At 44.4% G+C, this 25,820-nt stretch overlaps 1 protein-coding gene across 1 annotated transcript in view; it reads right to left on the reverse strand.

Annotated features, from left to right (window-relative positions):
- The window catches only part of Rcan2 (regulator of calcineurin 2), a 219,387-nt gene that overhangs the window by 127,523 nt on the left and 66,044 nt on the right, over positions 1 to 25,820 (reverse strand). The window lies entirely within an intron of this gene.

Here is a 25,820-nt window from a genome sequence, read left to right on the forward strand (position 1 = left end):
TCAGTGTTTAGCATCAGGTGATGAGAAGACTGGTCTGGAAATGACACAGTGGGCTTTCTGAGAGTTGGGAATTAATGTGACAGGGGTGTGGGAATCACAGACCTAGGTGTATGTCAAAATCATACACAGATTACAATAGTTTCACCTGAAAAGTAAAGGAGGGAGTGAGGGGAGGAGAAAATTATGTGATCATCTTTGAGTATTTTTGAAGGAAAACACAGACAGAAAACTGGGTTCAGACAGACGCTAACCTAATTATCGAGCCTCCCTCCCCTCTGCCCACAAAGAGGGCGAGTCTACACTCCAGGGGAGGACGGTGCCCCGCTGATGCAGGCTGACCCTGCTCCTGACATCTCATCACACAGATGTTAGCAGTTTGAATGCTATCCGCTGTTTCACGGTGTCCTTCATACTGACCTTCAGGGCTTCCCTCTGAAGCCCTGACCATGCCTTGATGACCTCACAGTGTCCATCGCTTCACCCCCTACCTCTCTACCCCTGTGCCCGTCTACCAACACCGCCCAGGCTGGACCAACACCGCCCAGGCTGGACCACAGGCTCTTCATCGCTACTCCCAGCATCCTCTGTGCTCAGTACGTTCCCATCACAGTGAGTGTTGGACCCACACAACTGTTCGGAGAGTTTGTTAGTCTACATGCTTGTGACTTAATAAAGGTCCCTGGCCCGGCAGCTTTCTTGTGGTGGCCTAGCTCACTTGCGTGCCTCTCAGAGACTGAACTACAAGAGTGGGAACTACTGCTTGCTTGCTGAGTTCTGATGATGGGACGGTGGCTGTGTGCACCGAGTCTCTAACCACCATGCAAATGATGCTGGAACAGAGGTACAGCCGGACTGGCTAAACTGCTTTGCCACATCACCAGAAGCTACCCACCCACCACAACGATTATCCTTTACAAGGAGCATCGAACACATTGCCTCATTATCCGAGGCCACAAACACATGGGCAGTTTTCTCTGAACTAATTCTGGCCACAGTGTTTACTTTTAAACCTTGGCACGATGTCCCAAGCAGAACAGCTGGGAGCATGAAATGTGATCGTGGGTCATAAGAGGAGATTCTTTTTGACCTGGGAGAATCGTGGAGAGGATGAGGGTGGAAGGCGGGGTCAGTCGCACGTGACTGCCTCCTGCGGTGTGATGAGGTTGTCCCGATGCCACCTGACAATTTGTTCGGCACTGTTAACAGGTCATAAACAGATGGGGTGACAGATAGTGTGGGCAAAATATTTTTGCTAGGGATTAGCCGTTTGTTCTCTTAACAACGCAGATGAAAACCCCCAGGGCTGAGCCTTCACAAACAGGAAAGCAAAGGAGTCCTCTGCCGTTGCTCACATCTAACCCCCATGGATCCTCCATGGGCCATAGGATCAAAGCCTGAGACACTCCTAATGGCTATCATTTTATAGAATACACTTCTGCTCATTATGGACTTTCAATGAAAATCAGTTGGGGAAGGGCGAGTGACTATACATATACATTCACCACTTTCTCCAAGGCCAGCAGAACCATACTGCCCTGACTTCTGCAGGGCTGTGAACTGTCGGGGAATGCCATGACTGAACGCTGGCAAGAACTAAGCAGTCGGAAGAGTAGCCAAGAGCCAACAGAGTTTCTGAGCAGCCAGCATCACTTTGGGAGTATAAGGAAAGCTGCCTCCTGTGTCTCCTGATAGACAAAACAGCAATAACCACCCTCTTGTGGGAGGCTGCCTGAAAAACAGTGGCGGTCCCGCCCAGTGGCTGGACACAATGGCAGCTCACAAGATGGCAGGCAGGGACAACAATATTTCAGTACAGCCTGGGCAGACAAAGGTAGGGGGACAAAGCCCTGCTGTTGTAGATAGCAGAATAGCAGAGTTCCTGAGTCAGAGATAGGTGTGTTTTATGTCAGTCTGACTCCATTCCAGTTCTTTCTCTCTCTAGTGGAGGTCACAGATCAGCCTTGTGTATATTCAGGAGATACCACCTTACCCAGCTTGGTTTCTTCCTTTGTTTTGTTTCTTTCATTGTTTTTGAGATGACTCTCTCATTGGCCTGAAGCTTGCTCAGGAAACTCGGCTACCTGGCCAGGGCACCGAAGACCCTCTTGTCTCATCTCTCCAGCACTGGAGCTATAAGCCCATGCTGGTTGTGCCCGGATTATTACATGGGTTCTGGGAAAATCAAACTTAGGTCCTTATATTTGAACTGCAAGCACTCTGCCAACCAAGCCTTCTCCCCAGACCCCCTAACTGTAGGACTTGGGCAAGTAGCAGCTTGAACATCCATTTACTCTGTTACAATGATAACTCCAGTCCTGAAAGGAAAATGCCTGGTACATGAGCTCTCAAAAGCTGTTCAGTTGCAACTCCTAAGCAGTCAGGAAGAAGACTGAGGTGCCCTAGTCACAGGATCACCTGGAGCATTGTGAGAAGTTGCCTGCAGTAGTGTGTTAGGAGCTGTATGCTCTGTGGGAGGCAGCTGAGGAGCAGGGGAAGTTCTTACTCACGCCCTGCCTTAGTAGCCAATCTACTCTGCAGCCTCAGTGTCTGCACTGGAGATCTCGAGAACCAGAGTCAGCAAAGCTGTGGAGAAGGCTTTCCTTTAGGTGCACTGTGGGCTGGGGGATTTATAGCTGCTGGAACTTCTCATCTCAACAGCATTGATAACCACAGTGTGTCATTTTGGGAGAACTCCCTGACAGCGAGATGAGGAAGGACAAGTGTTTAGTGTGCTCACCAGTAGCACAGAGATGGGGAAAAGGGGTATGCTAAACACTGTAGATGCTCTAAAGATGATGGAGCCCCACACAGCGCAGATGTTCTAAAGACGGCATCTAAAGATGGAGCTCCACTCACTGTAGATGCTCTAATACTGTTGCTTAGATAAATGAATATATGTGACAAATGAAGGTTTTAAAAGTTTGTGGGCTGAAAGGATGGCTTAGTGGTTAACGTGCTTGCTGTATAAGAAGGAGGACCTAAGTTTGGATTCCAGGACCCATGGAGAGCCAGAGACAACAACACACATCTTTAACACCAGGACTCCTATGATGAGATGGGAAGTCAGAATGGGAGAATCCCTGAAAGCCTGTCAGCCAACTAGCCAGCAGCGTGCAGCCATGAGCGACCAAAGAGAAACCTTGTCTCAAAAAAAAAAAAAAAAGGCAATGACCAGTCCCCAAGGTAGTCCTCTGGGTTCTACACATATGCTGAAGCATAAGTCTACTTACACTCACAACTCCCCCACATGCACACACATACACCATACATACACATGCATATGTACATCTTACACATGCACATATATCATATACACAAACGCACATCATGCATACACACAAAAAACCTAAAAGCCCTCAGTAGAGCAAATGACAGGTCAAAGTCAAGATGAACTATAGAGGGGATAAATGCCAAGTTTAGACAAGGATGGAGATTTATTTCTAAAAATAAGTACAGGAAAAGTGTACGCACTATGACTAATGACAGGCTTAACAGGCAAGCCAGGTGATGCAACAGAAAATGAGGGCATAAGCCAGGGTGTGAGATCCAGGGAAGATAGCTCCTCAGGGTTGGCCGTGACAAGTCTTTAGAAGCAATGCGAGCAGGAGCTGAACCTTCAGCCATAGATGAGGTAGGACAAAGAGTGGATTACTTATAGTGTGCAAAAGGAACAATTCATTAAGAGACACGAGCACTGCCTTCAAATACTTAAGTATGTGGAGCTCTGTCAGTCATGTTGAAGAATAATTAGCCTCATTAAAGCCAGCAAATGCTTACTTACTGCATGTCGGTCTGCTGTGTATGAAGTTCTCACTTATGTCATAAATAATTACTGGAGGCTGGCAGTCTCATTTAGTAAAGACCTTGCCACACACATAAGAGGACACGAGACCCAGAACCCATGTCAAAATAGCCAGGTGGAGCAGCACGTGCTTTAGACCTATCACTGGGGAAGTGGAAACAAATGGATTCCTGGAGCTCACCAACCATCCTGGCCAGCCTGTTCAGTAAGTGTGCAGCCAGAGGGAGACCCAGTCTCAAATAAACAAGGTGAATGACACTGGAGGAATACACTTCAGGTTTCTTCTGGAACACACACACACACACACACACACACACACACACACACACACACCCTGGCTGGCCACTACTGTGAGTCTAGCACTGACATAGACTCTAGGGACACAGCTACTATACTCAGAAACTGACACTGGGATCCAGTGACACTATCAGTAACAAAGGAAAAGGAATCCAAGATCCCAGGGGCTTCCCTGTACCGTACCACTGAAAACTGGGAGCATCTAGATCTTTCAAGAGAACACCTACTAACTGTAACAAACATCTTCTCATTGAAGAAGGGTCACTTTAAGAGGAATTGCACACAAGGACACAATGTTTGGAGTACGGATTCTTTAGGAGCTAGTGTGGTAGCATTTACCTACAATCACAATGCTTGGATGCTTGAGGTCTGCCTGAATCACATGGGAAGTTCTAGAAGAACTGCACAGCAAGATCCTGTCCCCACAACAGGCAAGCAAACCAGAGGAGAGAACTTGTAGTTCAACGGACCTGGTGTAATGAACACTGCATGTGTCATATCAGCCTTGATGTCTAAGCTGTGCAACAGACCATCAAGAACTTCATTACTGGCCTGCAATAGTCCTGGGGATAGAAAAAGGCAGTTCCGATGCTAACGCCTCTGGATCATTGTGAGTGTTTATGTAGCATCAGAGTTCAAAATGTAGTTGTGGGTTCCTAGGGCTGAGTTTAAAGCCAACACTTAAGCTAGATGCGGTTTTGTTACTTGACTTTTCTTAACCATTGAACCTGAAGCCCTGTGATATGGAAATGATAGTCGGCTCATGGGTCCCCAACCACTTTGAGGATTTATGCATAGATATCAATTAGTAGAGGAAGGACAGACCTTTTCTTCAGTGGTGTAGACACTTGTAAGATCCACACGCTCCTAAGAACCCTAATAAAACTCATTAACTCACAAAATAGGGTCATGAAAGCAGGAGAAGGCTTGGTTTCAAAGAGGAAGAGGGATTAGTGGAGAGGGAGGAGGACAAGAGAGTATAACTGGTAATTGGAGAGCAGTGAATATAATTAAAATACATTATATTTTATACATGTGTGAAAATGGCATAATGAAACCTATTAGCATTTGTAATTAATATGTGGTAATAAAAACACTAAAACAAAATATGACTGACTTGTGAATATGCAAATAATTGTATTGGGTTGTGTGGAGTAAGAGTTCTTTCAAAAGAAAGCCCTAGGGCTGGGGATATTCTTTGGGAGTAGTGCACTTGGCTAGCATGCATGAGGCTCTGTGTTTATTCCTTGTACACACACAGGAAGGGGGCAGCTACTGTCCATCAGATCTTCTGTCAGAGAGGAAATGGTGGGATAAAGGGCACTTCCTTCTTATGAGTAGTGGTGTCAGTTTTAAACGCTCACTTACCCCCACAAGGGAACAGCTCATCTTGCTTGACATGTGGTACTTACCCATGAATCTTTTTGCTGAAGCAGAAAATGACTCTTACAGCTACTGAAAGGCTTGTTTCTCTTTCTCTCCTGTGTGATTCATTCTCTGCGGCTCTACTTCTGGTTTCTCTGCCTATCTTATCTACCATCTATCTGCTTCTCCACAGAATGTCCACCCACTTCCTGCTTCCTCTTTTACCTCCTGCCACCACCTCTGTTTTCCCAGCCACCTGCTTGCTTGCCAGTCAGTCTGCCAGTCACTCCAACTTCCTCCTCAGCCTTCCTGGCACTGCCAAGGAGACTGAAACCCAGGAAACAGGAACCTTGGGTCTGAATACCAACAAATCCTTGCTTTCCCAGAGTGATTGGGATGGTACCCAGGGCTGGGACCATTCTGAGTGCTCTGTCTCTGAGCTACAGCCCTGATTCCCCTGCTTCACTTCTTTACCAAGAAGTAGGACATGTCCAAATAACACAGGAACCTCTGTCCTCCATATATGCCTCCATAAGCTTAAGCTCAAGACATGAAAGGTGGCTGATTAAGGGCTGAGCTACCAGCCGCATCTCCACAGTTCATCCTCTGCCCAACATGGACAAGCCAGACAAGTATCTGCTCAAAGGAATTCATTATTCTAATGACAGTTAATGCCCCTGGTGTTTGGTGGTGTAGTGCTGTTATGATGTTATTTTGCAGTGATGGCTTTAAGTCCTGGCCAGGTGCTGAGGATCACGAAATTAAAAGACTCTATTCTTTGTGGCAGTAAATCTGGGCAAGAAGGTACTGAAATCACATCTGTCTACAAAGCTCTCAACCGCAAGTCCTCAGCAGACTCGTCAGGATTTGGTGTTTGTGTAAGCTACGACAGAGCTGAATAAATCCACGAGTGCTTTTTTGTGACCACCAGGCATTTGTTTAAAGAAAGGGTCTCACAGTAGCCCAAGCTAGCCTCCTACTCCCTATGTAGCCCAGACTGTCTTCAAACACACGCTAATGCTCCTGCCTCAGGTTACCAAGTGCTGGAGAGACAGACATGTCTGGGTCTGAGTTGCTATTTATTGCAGCTAAGCCAGACCGTGCTGGGGACATTCAAATGCAGCCCAGTGTGTCTAAGGAATAAAAGTACAGAACTCTAATTGCTGAGCACAGCAGACTGCGCAGAGGTCTAAAAGCAGACAGGGGCATTGGGGATTCTGCTGCAGGTGTCTCACGGTGGAGCTGCAGCTGTCAAAGCAAAGCATTGCAGCTCTGTGCTGGTGGAATACTGCTGCAGCCCTGCATGGCATGCCGCAATTCTTCACCGTCTTTTAAGTATTCCATCTAGGCAGGAGATCCCATGAGGCCTGTGGACTCCTGTAAGGCCTTCCACCGTTCTCCTTTGTGAGGTGGGAGTCACTAGAGGGTTTTGAACTGGGGTGATTGTGCGGAGCAGGAGACAAGATCTTCCTTTCCACGAGCACGTTTGCAGCAATCCAGGTGAAGGCTGAGAGCAGTTTGGTTGGATCAGAGAAGTATTAGGGGGTTTTTATTAAGAAGAAAGCACTAAATGGATTTATTGAAGGATTGGATATGCAGGAGGAAAGAAAGTGATGGGCCCCTTGAACTCACTAAAAGGAAGAATTGCCATTTATTTCCCCAAGATGGGTGTGATATAAAAAGACTTGAGTTTCTGGAGTTGGAGAGAAGCGGTTGGTGGGATGAATAGTGAACCTGGCATTTAGCAGGCAAAGATGCTCTGACATCCAGAAGGCATGCCAAAGAGCAGCCTAAGCTCTAAGGGTCAGCTGGGTGGAGCTATCTAGGCAAGAGACGAGTACTAGATAGCAAGACATCTGCAGCACTTGGAGCCATGAGACGGGGTCAGAGAGGAGAGAAAGGGAAGGCACAATACAGAGCCCTGGGCCCTGTAACTGAAGGCCAATGGGACAGAATCAGCAATGAATCCAGGAACCACAGAAAGTGTTTTATCAGATGACCAACTGTGACTAGTCATGATCTTTTGAATATTCAAACCCAATTAGTAAATATCATGAAATTATCTCTCTCAGACTAGAAAGCCATGAGGACTGACTAATTATATCGTCTTTTTGTTTTGTACTGTTTTTTGTTTGTAACACCTGTAAGGATGTTGTGTAGCTCTTCCCTCCAAGTTGAAACACTCCAACTTTCAGGGAGAGGCTCCTAAGATGCTAGAGCTGAGGAAACATAGGAGGTTCAGGAAGTACCTGAAGCCAATGAAACTCAGAAAGTTTCAAGGCTCACAAGATTAAGGTAAGCAGTAAACAGTGGCTGGGAAAAAAACCCTTCAGTGGAGCTGCTTGTAAATTGGTCTGGGAGTCCCATGGATGTAGCTTTCTTGAGTTATTGCTCATGCTGGGGTAGGCCATTCTGTGAATCAGCAGCATTTGATCACTATGTGTCTGTAAGCTACACTTCCCACATACTCCTGTAAGTAAACCCATCAAACTCACTGATTCACAGAGCTACCCTTGGGAGTAATCATGTCTTTGGTCTGTCAGAGTCCTCTCTGGGATGAATAGATATTTATTCCTATCTTTCCAGGGAAAGCCACACAATGAGATGTTAATGTCAGTTCTCTTTGGCCTGAACTAATTCTAATGGTCACCAAAGCCATGCATCCTCACCCATTAAAAAGTGAGGACTGCCATCTCCATTTATTGTAACATGCTTGATTTATAACATTAATGTGCAAAGCTTTTTAAAATTTTGCATTATTTCTGATACCTAAGTTCTAACCTAAGGAAAATAGCAAATAAACTCATATTTATGTTACCAGCAACATCGTGTACCATCCAAAACTCAGCATAATTTACGGTGGGTGACAAACGACAAGCAATCTAAATATTCAGACAAGTGACTTGCTTGTTACACTTCAACAATCAAACTTAGAGTCCATCAAATGTTTCTGTAGGAGAATGCTTCATAATTGGGAAAGCTGTCCTCAATGGGTTACTAAGTGGAAAAAGCTTTAGTGGAGTTTACAGCAATATCATTTGCATAGAGAAAGAACAGATATTTAAATGTTAATGGGGGTTTCTCTGCAGGACAGCATTAAGAACATCATTTTTACTTACTAAATCTTCAAATGTCTGCAATGAATATTAACTACATTTACAAAACTATAAGATGGAAAAAGTTAAATATATTATGCCCAAACAATGCCAATGCACTATTGTTTCCAAACTGTGGTGAGTAGGCCACTGGTAGTCCAAAGGTTTTTTTTTTTCATTGTGGTTCATTATTGCTCCTATGAGGATGATCTGGGGAGATAGTTTAGTGGGTAAAGCGCTTGCACAAGTGTGCAGACCTAAGTTCAGATCCCCAGAACTACATAAAAGTGGACTTGTAGCTCGTGCTTGCAATCTCATTGCATCTGTAGTGTGGAGTCAGGAGAATCCCTGGGAACTCAGAGGCCACCGGTCAGGCATATGCAGTATCAAACAATAAAAGACCTAGACTCACAAAAAGGTAGAAGCTGAGGACTAAATCTGAGGCTGTACTCTAACCTCTACATGTCTGCTGTAGCCTGGTGCACCTGTGTTCACACACACACACACACACACACACACACACACACACACACACAGCCACACAGAGGGGAGGGAGGAAGAGGGAGAGGGGAGAAACAGACACAGAGAGGCACACACAGAGGGAAGGAGGGAGGAATTGAAGACAGGAGGGAGGGAGGGAATGAGGAGGAAAAAAGAGAGCCAGAGAGATAGAGGGTAGGAGGGAGGGAGGAAGAAAGGGGGAGAGGGATGGGGAGAGGTAAGAAGGATAAAGGGGGGGAGAAAGAGAGACAGAGACAGAGACAGAGAGAAAGAGAGAGAGAGACAGAGAGACAGAGAGACAGAGAGGAGAGAGACTTTACCACAACAGATGTGTTGTAGCTTTGTGGTAAGCTTATGTGTCAGAGCTGGTCATTGCCCTTATTTGCACTGACTTTTTTGTAGCTATTCAAATGCTTGCCTATGAGTGAGGAAAGAAACAGTCAGATGGAACAGTGTCTTCTTGACTAACATACATCACAGCCACTGCACAAATAAATAATGACAGACTTTTTCACTGTGAAATTGCACATCATGTCAGCCATGCCAATCCCGTAAGTCCTACCCCCCACCCTACTGTCAGTACCCAATCCACCACAGGAACCCTGAATATGCCATGGGTACCATAAATTATTTGGCTTTTAGCTCCTGTTGGATTTCACTTATATTTTGGTCATATAAACATATAAAAACTTTACATATTGAGGAGTGAACCTAGTTTCGTGTTGAGTTGTCTGAACAGTACATTGTGGAAAAATATTAAATGAGCTGGCATCTATATAATTCTGTTTCTTTTTTTGTTTCTTTTAATGTGTATGGGTATTTTGTCTATATTATGTATGAGTTCTGTATGTGTTCCTGGTGCCCTTGGAGGGCAGAAGAGGGTGTCAGATCCCCTGGAACTAGAGTATAGATGGCTGTGAACTGCTATGTGGGTGCTGGAAACAAACCCAGAACGTCTGTCAGAGAAGTCAGTGCTCTTAATCACTGAGAGGTAACATGTTTTTAAATGTTTTCATGTTCCCCAAACTTTAGAAACATATTCATAACTAAAACTGCTCCAAGAGGTCACAGAAACTTTTCCAGGGCATTAAGATCATTTGCGTTCTTTGTGGTTACTCTGAACAAGACATCACTAACATCCAAAAGGCTACTGCTAAATTTCCTGTTTGGAGCCCTAAGCAAAGCATGTTTTCATACACACATATTAGAATGTATGTGAGGCTCTCGGGCCAGCTGACTAAATCTCTTTCAATATAACATTCAGGTGAAGAAGTTTTCCCTTCTCTTTATTGAGCCAGGAAACACTTTACAGAATTGGTTTGGCGCTCCCTACTTTTGTCTATTGCTTTGTGGTACCCTAATGTGCTAAAACTAAGCAAAGTTTTCTTTCTAATACTGTCTCTTGTTGCAAAATAATGCCAGGGGACATTGGCACCACCTCCCAATCTTTATAACTCTTTCCTTGTAGTCTGTCTTACTAAATCCTAACATCCCAGCATCTTATTAAGAAAGAAAATTCACATTTTGTAAATGTTCAAAGGAGTCTCAAAGGGATCAAATGACTATCCAACAGGCAAAAATGGAAAAAAAAACAAGAATGCGGTGAATCAAAAGTATTGGTTTCCAATTCTCTCATCTTCAATAATAATTTACAACTATTCCTATCTCCTAGGCCTTTAGGAAAGAAAATCCATTTAGATGAATACAATTTGCTTTCGGTCTAAAAAATGGCTCAGAGGATAAAGACGCTTGCTGCCAAGTCTGGTGACCTGAGTTCGATCACCAGAACCCACCTGGCAGAGGGAAAGACTGACTCCTGCAAATTTTTCTCTGACCTCCACATGTACACGCATATATAGTAAATAAATAAACGTTTCTAAACAATTGCCCAGAATGTCAATAAACCTTGAAGTTTCCCTGAAGCATTTGTTCTCAAAGGACAATGCTGTATTAAAGACCAGTAGCTGGTCTTTAATATAGCGTTGCAGGCAAGATGGATTGGTTTCTCCACACCACCCTACTCAGTTTCCATGAACATGATGGCTTAAGACAATAGCAATGTATTCTTTCACGGTTCCAGAGGCTAGAGTATGAAGTTGGGGTCTCAACTATGAAGTCAAAATCATTGCATCCCTCACTCTCTATTACTGGTGGATGCAGCAGTCCTTGTCCCTCACCGTCACCCCCATCCTTGCCTATAAGTTCACCTCACCTCTTCTGGGCTCTCTGCTTCTCTTCCGGGCTATGGGTTTGGAACTCTCCCTGGTCCAGAGTGGTCTCATCTAAGCATCTTCAACTCAATATCCTATCTGAAAAGACTCTTACAATGTGACTGCTACATTGACACACTGGTCATGAATAACTACAAGAAAAAAGTCTGCACATGTTCAGTTCGAATGCAGTTCCCATCCCTTAAAGTTCTCACCCTCAGCTGAATCTGGCATAGAATACCAACTATATACATGTGGGGGTTAAGGATGTATATGCATACAGTTGGTCACTATAGTACCTCTGGTTTTTAAAAGCTTTGTAATTCAGGACTGCCACATGAGCCCTACCCTGGATGTTCACGGTGCTTTGTTAAAAGATTCGGTCAGTAGAGCATATTGATAGGGTAAACGCTGCAGAATATCTTTCATCACTATCCTCCCTCATCGTCTTCCAAATGAGTCCACATGAAAGTTTTACCTTACTCAGTTCTCCCACCTGCAAGTATCACCCAGAATAATTGTATAGTGCTACACAAAATGCTACAATTCTGGGCCAGGAAATAGGACAGGCTGTGTCTAAGTTTAGAAGAGGCAATGTATAAGAGAAAAATCATTACTCTTTTGATATAAGCTCTACTGACTTGATATATTAATTTTTTGGTTCTTTATTTTACATTTTCCTTATTTAAATTAGAAACAAGCTTGTTTTACATGTCAATCCCAGTTCCCTCTCCCTCCCCTCCTCACCTGTCCCCGCCGACCTCCTATCCCATCCCCTTTTTGCTCCCCAGGGAGAGTGAGGCCTTCCATGGGCGATCTTCAAACTCTGTCATATCATTTGGAGCAGGGCATAGACCCTCCCCTGTGTGTCTGTGTCTAGGCTGAGAGATGATCCCTCTATGTGGAGTGGGATCCCACAGTCTATTTGTGTACTAGGGATAAATACTGATCCACTACCAGAGGCCCCGCAGATTAACCAGACCTCCAAACTGACATCCTCATTCAGGAGGTCTGGAACACTCCTGTGTAGGTTTCCCAGCTATCAGTCTGGGGTCAATGAGCTCCCCCTTGTTCAGGTCAGCTGTTTCTGTGGGTTTCTCCAGCCTGGTCTTGACCCCTTTGCTCATCATTCCTCCCTCTCTGCAACTGGATTCCAGAGCTCAGCTCAGTGTTTAGCTGTGGGTGTCTGCTTCTGCTTCCATCAGCTACTGGATAAATGCTCTACGATGGCATATAAGGTAGTCATCAATCTCATTATCGGAGAAGGGCATTTAAGGTAGCCTCTCCACTATTGCTTAGATTATTAGTTGGGGTCAACTTTGTAGACCTCTGGACATTTCCCTAGTACAAGATTTCTCTTTAAACCTATAATGGCTTCCTCTATTATAATATCTTTTCTTGCTCTCCTCTTGACAAGAGAGAGCAGGAAGATCAAGTCAGGGGAAGACATATTAATTTTTATAATTTCATAATACCCAATAGTTATATCAAAGGTGCAAGGTGGGGGTGACTTGCTACAGTAAAGGAAGTGCCTGGATGTGTTTTGTTCATGCTGTTGTGTGTGGAACATCTTATTAAAATAGCTCTTTTTATTGTTGTTGATCCCTTTGGCTTGTGCGTGTTTGTATGTGTGTGCGTGTTTGTATGTGCGTGTTTGTATGTGCGTGTTTGTATGTGTGTGTTTCTATGTGCGTGTTTGTATGTGTGTGTTTGTATGTGGCGTGTTTGTATGTGTGTGCACACTCTTGTGCATGAGCAGGTGCCCACGTCTGTGTGAGCACATGTGTGTATATAGGGGAGGCCAGAAAACTTTGGGCGTCATCCCTTAGGGGGCCATATAATTTGAATTTTGGATAGGGTCTCACAGTGGCCTGTAGCTCACTGAGCAGGTTAGCTATGGAGCAAGTCTAGGGATCTGCCTGTCTCTGCCCATCCCCCAACACCAGAATTACAAGCGTTCACCATCATGCTTTTTCATCTGGGTACTGGGGGTCGAACTCATGTCTTCATACTTGCAGGCAAGGTCTTTACTAACAAAGATGTCTCCTCAACCTGACAGCTGCTATTGAAATTCCACTCATGCAACATGTGTCCTTGAAATGTTCATAGGGAAGCTTACAAGTCGTATATTAAATCTTTAGATACAGGCTGGATAAAATCATTCTAAAAACTTAATGGAAATCACAAAATATGCTTGCCTTTAAGATAGTTTGGAAGAATATTTCCAGGGTCTGAATAAAAACATAAATTAGTTTCACATCAACCAATTCTTTCTAAATTCAACAAAGATAAACTGCTGGAATGTGAAATGCTGTCAGCGTAGAAGACGGCTAAGCAGGGAGTTAAGCGGAGGTCAGAATCCAGAAAGTCTGAAAGACAGCACTGGGCAGATTGCTCGGCCCAGTGCAATCTAGGATCCCTCCCAGAGGAGCAAACACAAGCAAGCCAGAGACCACGGGCAGAGTGTTTACTTCATTCACTCTTCCACCATACGGATAAAAGCACATTCCAGCATTCACTTTTGTCTCCTGCACAAAAACCTGTTGGGCTCTCACAAGTGCACTGCCAAGAATAAACAGTAGCTAAACACAAGCCGTGTTGCACAGAAAGCCAGCATGTCAGGAGACCACCATCTGCAAAGGCTCACACCACTCTTTCATAACAACCTTGAGAAACTTGGAAGGAAGGGTGTATGGGCAGATTCAGTCTGAAAAGGCAGTCACATTTTCTAGTTTCCCCAAACAAACCCACCCCTCTATATTTCCGTAACATCTGGCAGCGATTCCTTGCTCCGTCCCCTTCTCTCTCTTCAGCTGCAGCCGTGTCTCTTAAAGTGATGCGCCCCTATCTCAGCTGTCACCCTGCCTTCATGGCATTAATGATTGTGATGGGAAACCAAGGACAGCTGCGGGAGTTTCAGTGCAATCGGAAGCAAATAGTTTCTTTTGTTGATTGAGTGACTGATTGATTGATTGATACTTACAAATGAGCCAGAGGAAAATGGGGCTAGAGGCCTGACTTCCAGAAGACTCTTTGCTTTAACATAAATTGACTGCAAACATTTCATATGATGCATTTTCCACTTAGAGACCATTTCCATAGATGCACATAAATTATCAGAGAATTTATAGCACCAACCATATCACTTAATCTCTTTCATTTTGTTCATAACTTGGTGTTTCAAACATTTAAAAAGGAGCGGGTGTATCCCCAAAATAAAAATGACAGATTTCAACAGGAAAATGGGTGGTGCTAGGTGACTGGATGACATTATATTCAAAAGTAGAATCCTTCTAAACCGTCACTGGCTGTAAGGATGACTGAGATCGCCAGCACTGAGTCCAAGGCCCATGTCTGCACTTATGCAGCAAAGGGCTGACTTCTGCAGGCAAGGCCTGGAAGGTGTGCAGCCACCATTCCTGTTGGCTCATGCCACCGCAGACTACAGACGATGCAGGGAGGGAGTCCTCCGGGGAAAGACTAATAATGACGCAGTACATGCGTGCTGCCTGTATGCATCAGTGTTCTGCTGTGTCTCAGGGAATCTGTGCTTGCACAAGCTATTTAACAGAAGGTATGTCCAACCAGGCAGGAAACTTTTTTCTTGGTGAATATTCTAGTTTCCTTTCTGTTGCTGTGATAAAACTCTGACCCAAAGCAATTGGGCAAGGGAAAGGATTTATTGGCCTTGCATTTCTGGGTCACAGTTCATCCCTGAAGGAGGGTAGGGCAGGAACTCAAGGCAGGAATCATAAAGGCACACACACAGCTGGCTGACTCCTTTCTGTTTACTGATAGGATCATTCTCAGCTAGCTTCCGTATATCCTTGGTTGTGAGCCTAACCATCTCCCCAGCCCCAGCTAGCTTTCTTTACAGGAAAACCTGAGTAGGGTTGGTACTACCCAAGATGGGCAGAGTCCTACATCAATTAATAACCAAAGCACCTCACCCCCAGACATGCCCATAGCCAGTGTGAGCTAGACAGTTCCTCAGCTGAGAGTTTCCTCTCACAAAGCTCCTGGCATCCTCAATGAAAAGCTCACAAGGACAGTAAGCTACATCTCTGGTTCTCTTGGACCGGAGACACCAGCATTAGTAACACCAGGGAGACTGTTAGGCATTCAAATGACTGGGACTCTGGGCAGACTGTCCAAGTCAGAATCCCCAGGATAGTATTTTAACAAATGGATTAGTAGTTTAATAGCAATAAATTACAAAATAAAAGGTGATGGGGTGGGGGTGGGGGTGAGAGAGGATGACTCAGCAGTTAAGAGCATATACTGCTCTTACAAAAGACCCAAGTTCAGGCCCAATGCCAACTTCAGACGGCTCACAGCTACCTGTATGCTTGTAAGTCAAGCTCTAGAGGGAATCTGATATCTTGCTTCGGAGAACACCTTCATTCCCTATGTACATATGTACATACATACATTATAAGAAATAAAAATATAGCCAGGCATGTTGGTATACAACTTTAATCCTAGCACTTGAGAGGCAGAGGTAGGTAGATCTCTGTGAGCTTGAGTTAGAGAGGGCTTTGGAAGTGTACCCTTACAGGAATAAAAGAAAAGGATTGACTAAACGCCACATACAAATCAAAACATCGTTATATTCCAAATGATTATATCCCAAACAAGGAATTGGCAGTTAAAAAGTTAAAAGGAGACAGCACTGTGTTTTCAAGGTCGTTGAAATGCAATAGTGGGTGTTTTCCAAGTCCGTGACATTGTGATGTTCAGGAGAGAAGCTGTTTATAAAACATTGCAGAGAATGTTGTGGAATCAGAAGGATTTTGTTTCCCCCTCGAGGTCATTGGCAGTGTTCCTGTGACTTCCTGGAGGGCAGCTCACACCCTCAGCTCCGTTTCTTTGCTCAGGTACCTACCTGCTTACAGGTTTGGAGCATCTGATACAGGGCCAGACAGCTGTGATGGCTGCAGGCTCTTTGCAGTAGCACAGCGCAGATGGGACCAGATGCCCAGCTGCTCACAGGGCAACGTGGGCTCCATCTGTCCTGCTCTGGATGGCAGACACTAATTAGTGATGGTCTGGCCTCCCTCTGGTGCAAAAGCAAAGCTGGCTGTGTTGCCCTTCCCGTAGAGAAGGTCCTCCACAGTCCTTTGACAGCGACATCTATGTGATTAGAATATCCTCAGTCTGGAGTTTCTCAAAATATTAAAAGGAGAACTACAATATGACCCCGTATATTGCTATTGGCATGTACCCAAAGGACTTCATACCCTACCACAGAGATACTTGGACATCCAAGTCCACTCACGCTATTAAAGAAATTGAACAGGCCTGGATGTCCGTCAACGATGATAGATGGTGAAAATGTACATACACATAATTGAATTTTACTCAGCCCTGAAGAAAATGAAATTTGTAGGGAGATGAGTGGGTCTGGAAAGTATATTAAGTGAGGTCACTCAAACCCCAAAAGACAAATGCTGCCCTTCTCACTCATGTGAGAATCCTAGTTTGTAATGTTTACAGGCATGGACCCAAATGGATGTAAATGTGGGTAAAGCCTAAAAAAAACTAGAGGGGATATGAAGAGAAAGGAAAAGGGGGGGTGCTGAGGGAAGACGTGGGGACAGGAGGTCACAGGTGACCTGAAACCGGAAGAGACCAGAGTCAGGGTTGGGGGGGTGGGGTGGAAGGAAACAAGAGCTGGACCGAGAAGCCTCCCAAACCACGCTTTGACTATGCCACGGTGTCAGCTAAAAATTCTGTACACTAACTTGTAAAGATGGACTTAATTAAAAACTCTTCCCAGCATTGTTGTTTTCCAGTAGTGATGGAGACTGAAGTGAACACCACGTGGGATCATTTAATGGTGTGGCCAGGATTATGATGGAATCCCAGGCATCCAAACTGAGCAGAGCTGCCAGCGCCGGTGGAGAAGGAAGCCCTCAGCCTCTCTGACTTGGGCTTCACCAGCATGAGTTACCTGGGCACACAGAGCAGCAAACCATTGGGACTAGAAAAAAAGCTGGCTCAGGCTTGGCAGGCAAAGACAAATGTCTACCTCCTGCTGACTGCTGTCTGCCCAGCAGGGGATGGTTAAGATGACACCAGCCTCTCAAAGATGCCCCCTGTCACCCCTACTTTAGGCTCTTGTCCATCAAGGAAATCCAGGTAGAGCTGAGAAACTGATAGTCACTGAGTAAAATCTGCCTTGGGACTCATTACGAGGGCCATGAATTTCACAGGGATTTATCCAAGGGCTAAAGCCCCAAGATCATTTGCTCCAGCCTAGGCTGTCTTTTTAAATTATCTTAATAAAATGGAGCCCGTGTGTGCTGATTTATTTGTCTTCCCTGTGAGAGTCTTTAGGAATCGAAGTCATAAATCTCAGTAATTGTGTCAGAAGAAAGAGAACGCTTTAAAATAACTCAAGATTCTTACCCAACTCACGTTCTATTTACTTCCTTTTGTTTACAACTGAACACTTATATGATATATATATATATATATATGCATGCAATAACTAAAAATCACATACATCGTATAGAAACCATCAAGGGAAGTGAGACATATTGCAGCACAGAGTTGACTCCTTCACTATCAGCCTCTTACGGAAGGCTTGTTAATTCCTCCATGAGCTTTAAAAGCCACTTATTCAACTTGAGCATCAGTTAAATTCACGAGTTTAATTGACTTCTGTGGTGTCACATTCATAACGTACATGACAAATGCATACAACTAGAGTCTCGGGATTCATTCCGAGGCGTCAAGAGAATGGAGGCTGGAGCTGGAGAGAAGGATGGCACGGTGGTTAAGGCGTTGCCGTTCTTCTGGAGGACCAGACTTCTGTTTCCTGGAACAAATATCGGTGGTACAACTCCGCTCCAGGGAAGATGAGTCTCTCTCTCTCTCTGAATAACACACACACACACACACACACACACACACACACACACACACACGGTAGGAGCCAAGGGCCTGGAGAGATGTCTCAACACACGAAGCACTTGCCATGTCCGTGTGAAGAAACTGGATCCCCAGCACCCACACAAAGCCTGGCAGGTGGCGCAGTCCACCTTCAACCCCAGTGTGCGCTTGCTGGGAAGGCTGAACTAGAGTCTCCTAGACAAGCTGGCTAGCTGTACTAGCTAAACCCAGGAGGCCCAGATTCAGTGAGAGATCCTGTCACAGTAAACAGAGAGAAAAACAACAGAAAAGGGTACTCAGCATTAACCTCTGGCCTCCACATGCACACACATGGACATATGCACCCCCACACATGTAAACCCCCACGTCTAAACATGCATACACACATGCATGCAGACCACACACACCTACATCACATAAAAAGAAAATGAAACAGAGAGAGGTAGAGTGTACTTTGCAGCCACAACGCGCCAGATTTTTTTGTTCAGTGTAACTTCAACAGGACACTTTTATATTCCAGCCGCTCGTTCATCCTTTCCATTCCCATAGAGAGCCTGCTGCTTGCCAGGAACGTTGTCAGTCTCGTGTTATTTCTTCTTTCGTAGTGTATGTAGTGTAGGATTTTGTGCACGCACTTGGCAAGTACTCCACCAACAGGGTGCACTCTCAGTTCTCTTTTTCTTTTTAATTATTATTTTTTATGTAGGGTCACTCTAAGTTACACAAGCTAGTCCTGAACACTACTGTAGCCCAGACAGGCTTTGAACTTATGATCCTCCTGACTCAGACTCCTAAGTAGCTGGGATTACATACAGGCCTGTGCTACCAAGCCCAGCTTCATCAATTCTCTATTTTTTTCATTCTGTATTTTGGGCCAAGTTTTTCAGATGTGTATTTATGTGAGGTTTATCACGTGATGATAAATTTTATGTGACAGTCTGACCAGCGTTAAGGGACAACACAATGGCCATGAGGCATTGTTTATGAATATGCTAGTGGACGTATCTATGGAAGAGGCTAGCATTTGAATTCATAGGTAAACAAGAAAGATCTGCCTTGACTCAGTATGGATGACACCATCCTGTCAGCCAAGGCAGACAAAACAAAGGAACAAAGGAAAGATGAACCAACATACTCCCCCCTTCCCTCCTCCCTCCTTCCCTCCCTGGGCTCCTCCCTCCCTCTATTGTCTCCCTCCTCCCTCTGCTTTGTGCTGTGCTGAATTGGCTTCCCATCTCCTCCTGCTCTTGCACAACAGAACTCCCCATTTTCTAGCTTTTGGATGCCCATGCTTAGATGTCACACCCTCCCCCCCCCCCGATTCTCAGGTGCAGCTTCTGATAGAATGCCATATCCACAGCACTACTTGGATCTGAGGCTTTCCAGCGTGGACATGCTGCCGTTCTCTAGCTTGCAAGCAGTCAAGTCCATCATGGCAATTCTCCACCACATCCTCACAAGAAACAGCCCCCAACACATCTCACATCTACACATCTATCTGTGCATCTGTATACCATCTATGCATGCATGCATATATGTAACTTTCTGTCTACCTACCAACTATGCATCTACCCATCTTCTTTTGGCTCCGTCTCACTGAAGAACCCCGAATGATACTTATAAGAAACTGACTGTGCTCTCAATGACACATTTGAAGGAGATTAAGTCATGCTAAAAGGCTGATCAAGACTTGTTGAATCTGCAGCAAGAGAAGGCATGGGAGGTATTTGACATGGTGTGTCTCCACCTTCTGGCCATGATCGCAAACAGCAGCTCTTCTAAGAAGGAGCAAGGAAGGTCAAGATCATGATGGAAAAATCTACAGAGACAGCTGAACCAAGCTCATGGAAACTCGTGAACTCTAGACCTACAACTGTGGAGACTCCGGGGAACCAAATAGGCCCTCCATATGTGAGAGACAGTTGTGGAACTTGGACTAATTGAGGGGCCTGTGGCAGCAGGACCATGATATTATCCGGCTACATGAGCTAGCTTGTTGGAGCCCATTCCCCATGGTGGGATGCCATGCTCAGTCTTAATGCATGGGAGAGGGGCTTGGCCCTGCCCCAGCCTCTCTTACCAGACTATGTTGACTCCTCATGGGAATCTTTATTCATGAGAAGGAGTGGACTGGGGGTGTGGGAGGAGGAGTGGGAGGGAGAACTCTGGTTGGAATGTAAATTGAAAACAAAAAAAAATTTAAATGAAAGAAAAAAAGAGAATGGACCGGAATCCAATGCCTTTCCAGACAATATTCATATATTTATAGGATGTTCAGTCTAGGTAATGTTCTAGATAAAGAAAAGCATACCTGGAAGAAAATTTTTTAATTTTGTGGAAAACTCCATCATAAAATCAAATAATTGAACAAGGCCAAACCATGTGAAATAATGTTATTTTGGAAACATTCAGTAAGATATTTTAAAAAAATTCACTGGATGACAATAATGATCTTAAGCTGTTTATCAATTTATCTGCTTTGTCCATGGAGTAAAAGCCCTGTTGTGCCTTTGATCTCTGTAATGACCAAATCAAACCCAAACAGACCTCTGGTGTTTGTGAATACAACAGAAAACACAAACCCTGGGGAGTATCAAGACTCTACTGCTCACTGTCAGCTCCTTCTGGGCTCCGGGACCTTGGGCAAGGACTCCTTTCTGAAGACTTCACCTCCTTCAAATATCAGACAGTAAGGAAGGGGCTTATGCTTCTTGGAAGACCAAAGAGAACAGCCTGTTTGAAAATATGCAGGGTCTACTGATGACCTCATCAAGCACCAAGGGACAGTTCTAATCCAACGGTCATGAAGATGGCCCAGTTAAACTAAATGCGTCACAAGATAAAACCAAAAGTCATGAAAGGGGGAGGGGAGGGAGATAGGGAAGGATGGGAGTAGAGTAAGCAGAATATATTCCATACATGTGTGAAATTGTCAAGAACAAAAGTAATCAATAAGGAATAGTAAAATAAAAACATATATAGGATCTAGCAACCAGTGAATAGGTAGGCACTGGTATTATAAGTGTGCACCACTACTCCCAGCTTTGTATATGTGGGTTCTAGGGATTGAACTCAGGCCCTGATGCCTGCCAGGCAGGCACTTTTCTGACTTAGTCATCATCCTAGCCCATGTCCGTGCATTTGCTCTGCATCTGGCACTCACAGAGGAAGGCGGGCAGCATCAGTTGATCAGTCAATGGGCCACACACAGCTAAGTAAAAAGGTGTAATAAGAAACTACCAATCAATACGGATTATGAACAGCAGCCTCCATAAGCAATCGATGGGTGAAATTACAGTCTCTGCCACAGGCATGGTTTCTGTATTGGAAAGTACTACACATGGAAAATCTGCTCAGAAGCAAAGTGATTTGAAATTCGTGGAGGGACTTGAAGATGTGGCAGCCTGGTAAAAGACACAGGCTGCACCCCCTTGACCCTGGTGCATGGTGCCTGCTGCATGATGAGTCCTCAACCAGGGACAATGTGGAGTCTGCCCTCAATGAGATGATAAGGGTATGAAAAGCAGGCATGAGTCACAGGTCCCTCAGTTCCTAGATGGCAGGAGACTCTCCCTGGACACCCCTACAGATGAGGGTGAGGTCAGAGCTCAACTTTGGTACTCGCATCTGCCCACACTGTGGGGCAGGGATCAGTTACAACCCAGAGCAAAGTCACGGGCAAACCCTGCAGAAACTGTAGTAAATTCTCCACCGTTTAAGAGCTGATACCATTTTCATAATACTTGCGTTCATGCTACTTCTTTCTGCTTAGAGAATTTCATCATTCTTTGGCTCTTCCTTCACAGCAGGAGAAATAAAACTAAATCAAACACTCAGGTCATAGCTGCTATCTCAATGTATTATTTCATGATGCTAACCCTGTCCCAACCTTACTCTTTAGGTTACTATGGCTTATTAATTTTATATTTTATGCATTTCAAGCTCTTCTGGATAATACATAAGATATTGGTGCAGCTTCATTGTTTTTCTTTATCGTCCATTGGTAAAAGGGGAGGAGAAACTCATTTCCGTCTATCGGCCTATTCATTGGTACAGGAACAGAATGGCTACTAGCATGGAGAACGAAGAAGACATCGCCCAAAGCTTCTCTCGTGGAGGTATTGAAGGAAATGAATGTGAATTAGTCAACCAACCAACAACTGAGCCATTAATAATTTTAATCAGATCATCACTGAGTAGAAAAAGAAAGAACGACATGGGAGAGAGTCCTCTCTCTGAGGATTAGTTACAGAAGCTGAGATTTGAAAGAAAAGTAACACATGATCCTATAGAAGTTACAAGGACGAATATCCCACATAGCATGTCCAGTTGGTTCAAAGAACGAAAGAGAGGTTGTGTAGAGGAAAGCTCATGGGCAAGAAGGTGACTGGTATGTGAGGCGTTCTGGAGGACTGGCTGGGCATAGGCAGAGGAAGGAGTTTCTATTTTAGTCCAAGGATGATCGGAAGTAACTGGGTAGGGTTAAACAAAGAATGGACAATCGTCCGAGCTGTGGGTCACAAAGTTCCTCTACATGTTGTGGGGGAATGTGGGTTGGACACAGCCCAGCAATCAAGACAGAAATCCCAGGGGAAAGATTAGGAGAGGGAGCAGACCAGGAGGACTGCTGCAAAACAGCGTCTTCTGGACATGACACGGGTGCTGCACCCACGAACTCTCAGCAGCTGTAGTTCTGCAGGAGATAAAACCAGTCAACATTCCAGCAGGGTCAGGGTCTCACAAGACCCCACTCATGGCTGAGGAGCTATGATCAGTGGATGCATATAGAGAAGAGAGTCACAGTTCCATCAGGGGGGTGCATGCTCTGAGGTTGCCTATCCCTACCCCATGTGCATCTCAGCAACATAAACCCAACTCAACAGTACACACACACACACACACACACACACACACACATCAGTGCAAACATGTATACACACATGCATGCCACACATAGATAAAAATAAAAGAAGAAGAAAATGCTTTAACAGAAATGTTGTTGCAATGGCTGGCACAGAAAATCTAGCATCTAAAATAAAGTGCCTTCGCAGACTGGCAAGAACCCATATGAAGACAAAGAATCACAAAGTTTTAATTTTTATTATTCAATATTTATTTTAAAATTAGCTAGCTGTGGTGGCACCTGTCTGGAGGATATGCTGGAGAGGAAGCAGCAGGAGGATCATGAGTTGAAGGCCAGTCTGGGCTACACATTTTGGGCGGGGGGGTAGAGAAATAGTTCAAGAGTTAAGAGCACTGACTGCTAGTTAGAGGACCACGAACTAATTCCTAGCCCCTATCCATCTATAAACCAGTTCCAGGGGATCTGACACCACTTTCTGGCTGACACGGTACCAGGCATACAATTAATACACAGACGTGAGTACAGACAAAACATTCACACACATAAAATAAAAAACAAAAATTTTAAAACTATCTAAAAAATTAAAAAGTATTCAACCCATGAAAAAAGACAATGTTAAAACATTAGGCAGCATTTGACTGAAGGTTTTCCAAGATAAACTGGGGGGGCGGAGAAAAAAGCTGTGTGTCTTATAAAGAAGAGGTTACACTCTAATTCTAAAAGGAAATATGCTAATTGGTACTTAAATCCACTAATTAGATTAATTAGGTTGGGAACTGTAGGCAGTTCTATTGAAAGATTTCCTCCTTAGACTTCTTTAAATGTAAAATTCCAGGGACTGGGAGGAGGCTCAGTGGGTAAAAGTGGTTGTTTTGCAAGCATGAGGGCCAGAGTTCGGCTCCCCACACCTCCATAAAACCTGGGCACAGGCGCCAATCTGCAGCTCCAGAGCTGGAAGGAGGAGGGAGACAGGCAGACCTGAGGAACTTGCTGATCAGCCACCCTTGCTGCACACGGAACTCCAGGTTCAGGGAGAGACCTTGTCTCAAAAACTAAGGTGTGGAAGTGATAAAGACAACAGACGTTAACCTCTCGCCTCTATACCTTCACACACAGGTATGTGTGTGCCCATGTGCACACAGGCACACGTTTTTAAAACATAAATAAAAATTCCCTCCATCTGATTACTTAGAAAAGACTCGAGGAAGTCATGTGCATGGGGCAATATTATAAAGACAGCTTCATATATGTGAGGTGTATGTATTTTTAGTTGGGGGTTTAAAATGCTTACGAGCACATGCTTTTGAAAACCAAGCATGTACTGTGTGTTGATGAGTCCCTGAGATGAAAGATTATAGTGGCAGTACCAAACGCCCCTGCCTGACATCCGTGTATATCCAAGAGGCAATAGATGATGGTTAAGTCGATATGCCAAGACATTTTTTTCTCTACTTACTATTTTTACAATTGGCATTTTGCAAACATTCATTTTTACATCTTTTTCTTTGTTGCAAAAATGCCGGTTTCCCATAGCACCGGCAGCATAATGCACTACCATTTTAAAGCATTCTCACGCTGCTGGGATGGTTTATCTCCCCACTGTTTATTTTGCAAATTTCATTGTAATGAATACATTTATTGCTAACCCTCTCCTGTCTCCTTAGAATATATATGCAGATGGGGAATTGTGGATCATAACACATGGGCATTTTTATGGGTCTCACTGGTTCATAAAATGGATTTTCAGGAGACTTAGACCAATTTACAATCCTTCCAGCAAGGGCATACTAAATGTTCTCTGCTACTAGGTATTATTTTCATCACCTATTGGAGAGATAAAAAATGATATTGCATGGTTTGCATTTGCATATCTTATTGCCAAGGGCTCTTACATGAACTTCTTTGAGAGCTCTGACTTACTTCTAAGCCTCCTGATTTAAAAGGCAGTAGATTTAAAAGGCTCCTGATGAAAATAAACCATGACATGAACTCAGGCAAAAATTTACTTTCATAAAGCCAACAGTGGGACCTGTCCCATTTGGATGAGGAGGAGGGACTTGTTCATTTCCAATAAGCAAAAACCAAAGGAGATGAAGCCCCGACTCTGTTGACTAACAGCCCTTCAGCCACTCTCTTAAGTCTATGTTCTGCCAGGAGGGCAGGTCAAACAGGGATGCTGATTCCCTGACTCTGTGTATCTCCTTGATGCAATCCAACATGCCCAGATGTGACACCAAGCCAGCATGCTAAAACTCTCCCAAATGTCAGTATCTTATTAGTTGCTTTTCTGTTGCTGTGACAAAATAACAAGAGTCTGCTTTGGCTTCCAGTTCCAAAAGGCTAGAGTCTCTAATGTTGGGAAAGACATGGCATGCCAGCAGGGGCAATAAGCTGGCTTTTAACATGCCATCTACACAAAGGAAGTAGAGTAACAGGAAGTGGGACAAGACTATAAATCCTCAAACACAGTGATGTGCTTCCTCCACCAAGACTCAGCATCCATAAACTCCCCAAACAGCCACCAGCTGGAGATCAAGTGCATAGTACAATAGTCTATTGGTGGCATTTCAAACCACTATAGTCTCAAAGGCTCAAGAGCCTAGAGCAGTGGTTCTCAACATGTGTGTCGAAATCCCTTTGGGGGGCTGAATATCAGATATCCTGCATATCAGATATTTACATTATAACTCATAACTAGCAAAATTACAGTTATGAAGTATCAATGAAATAATTTCATGGCTGAGGGTCACCACAACAAGAGGAAATGTATTAAAGGGTCATGGCATCAG

Source organism: Mesocricetus auratus, unplaced genomic scaffold, assembly GCF_017639785.1.
Source record: "Mesocricetus auratus isolate SY011 unplaced genomic scaffold, BCM_Maur_2.0 Super-Scaffold_100021, whole genome shotgun sequence".
NCBI classification, from domain to species: domain Eukaryota; kingdom Metazoa; phylum Chordata; class Mammalia; order Rodentia; family Cricetidae; genus Mesocricetus; species Mesocricetus auratus.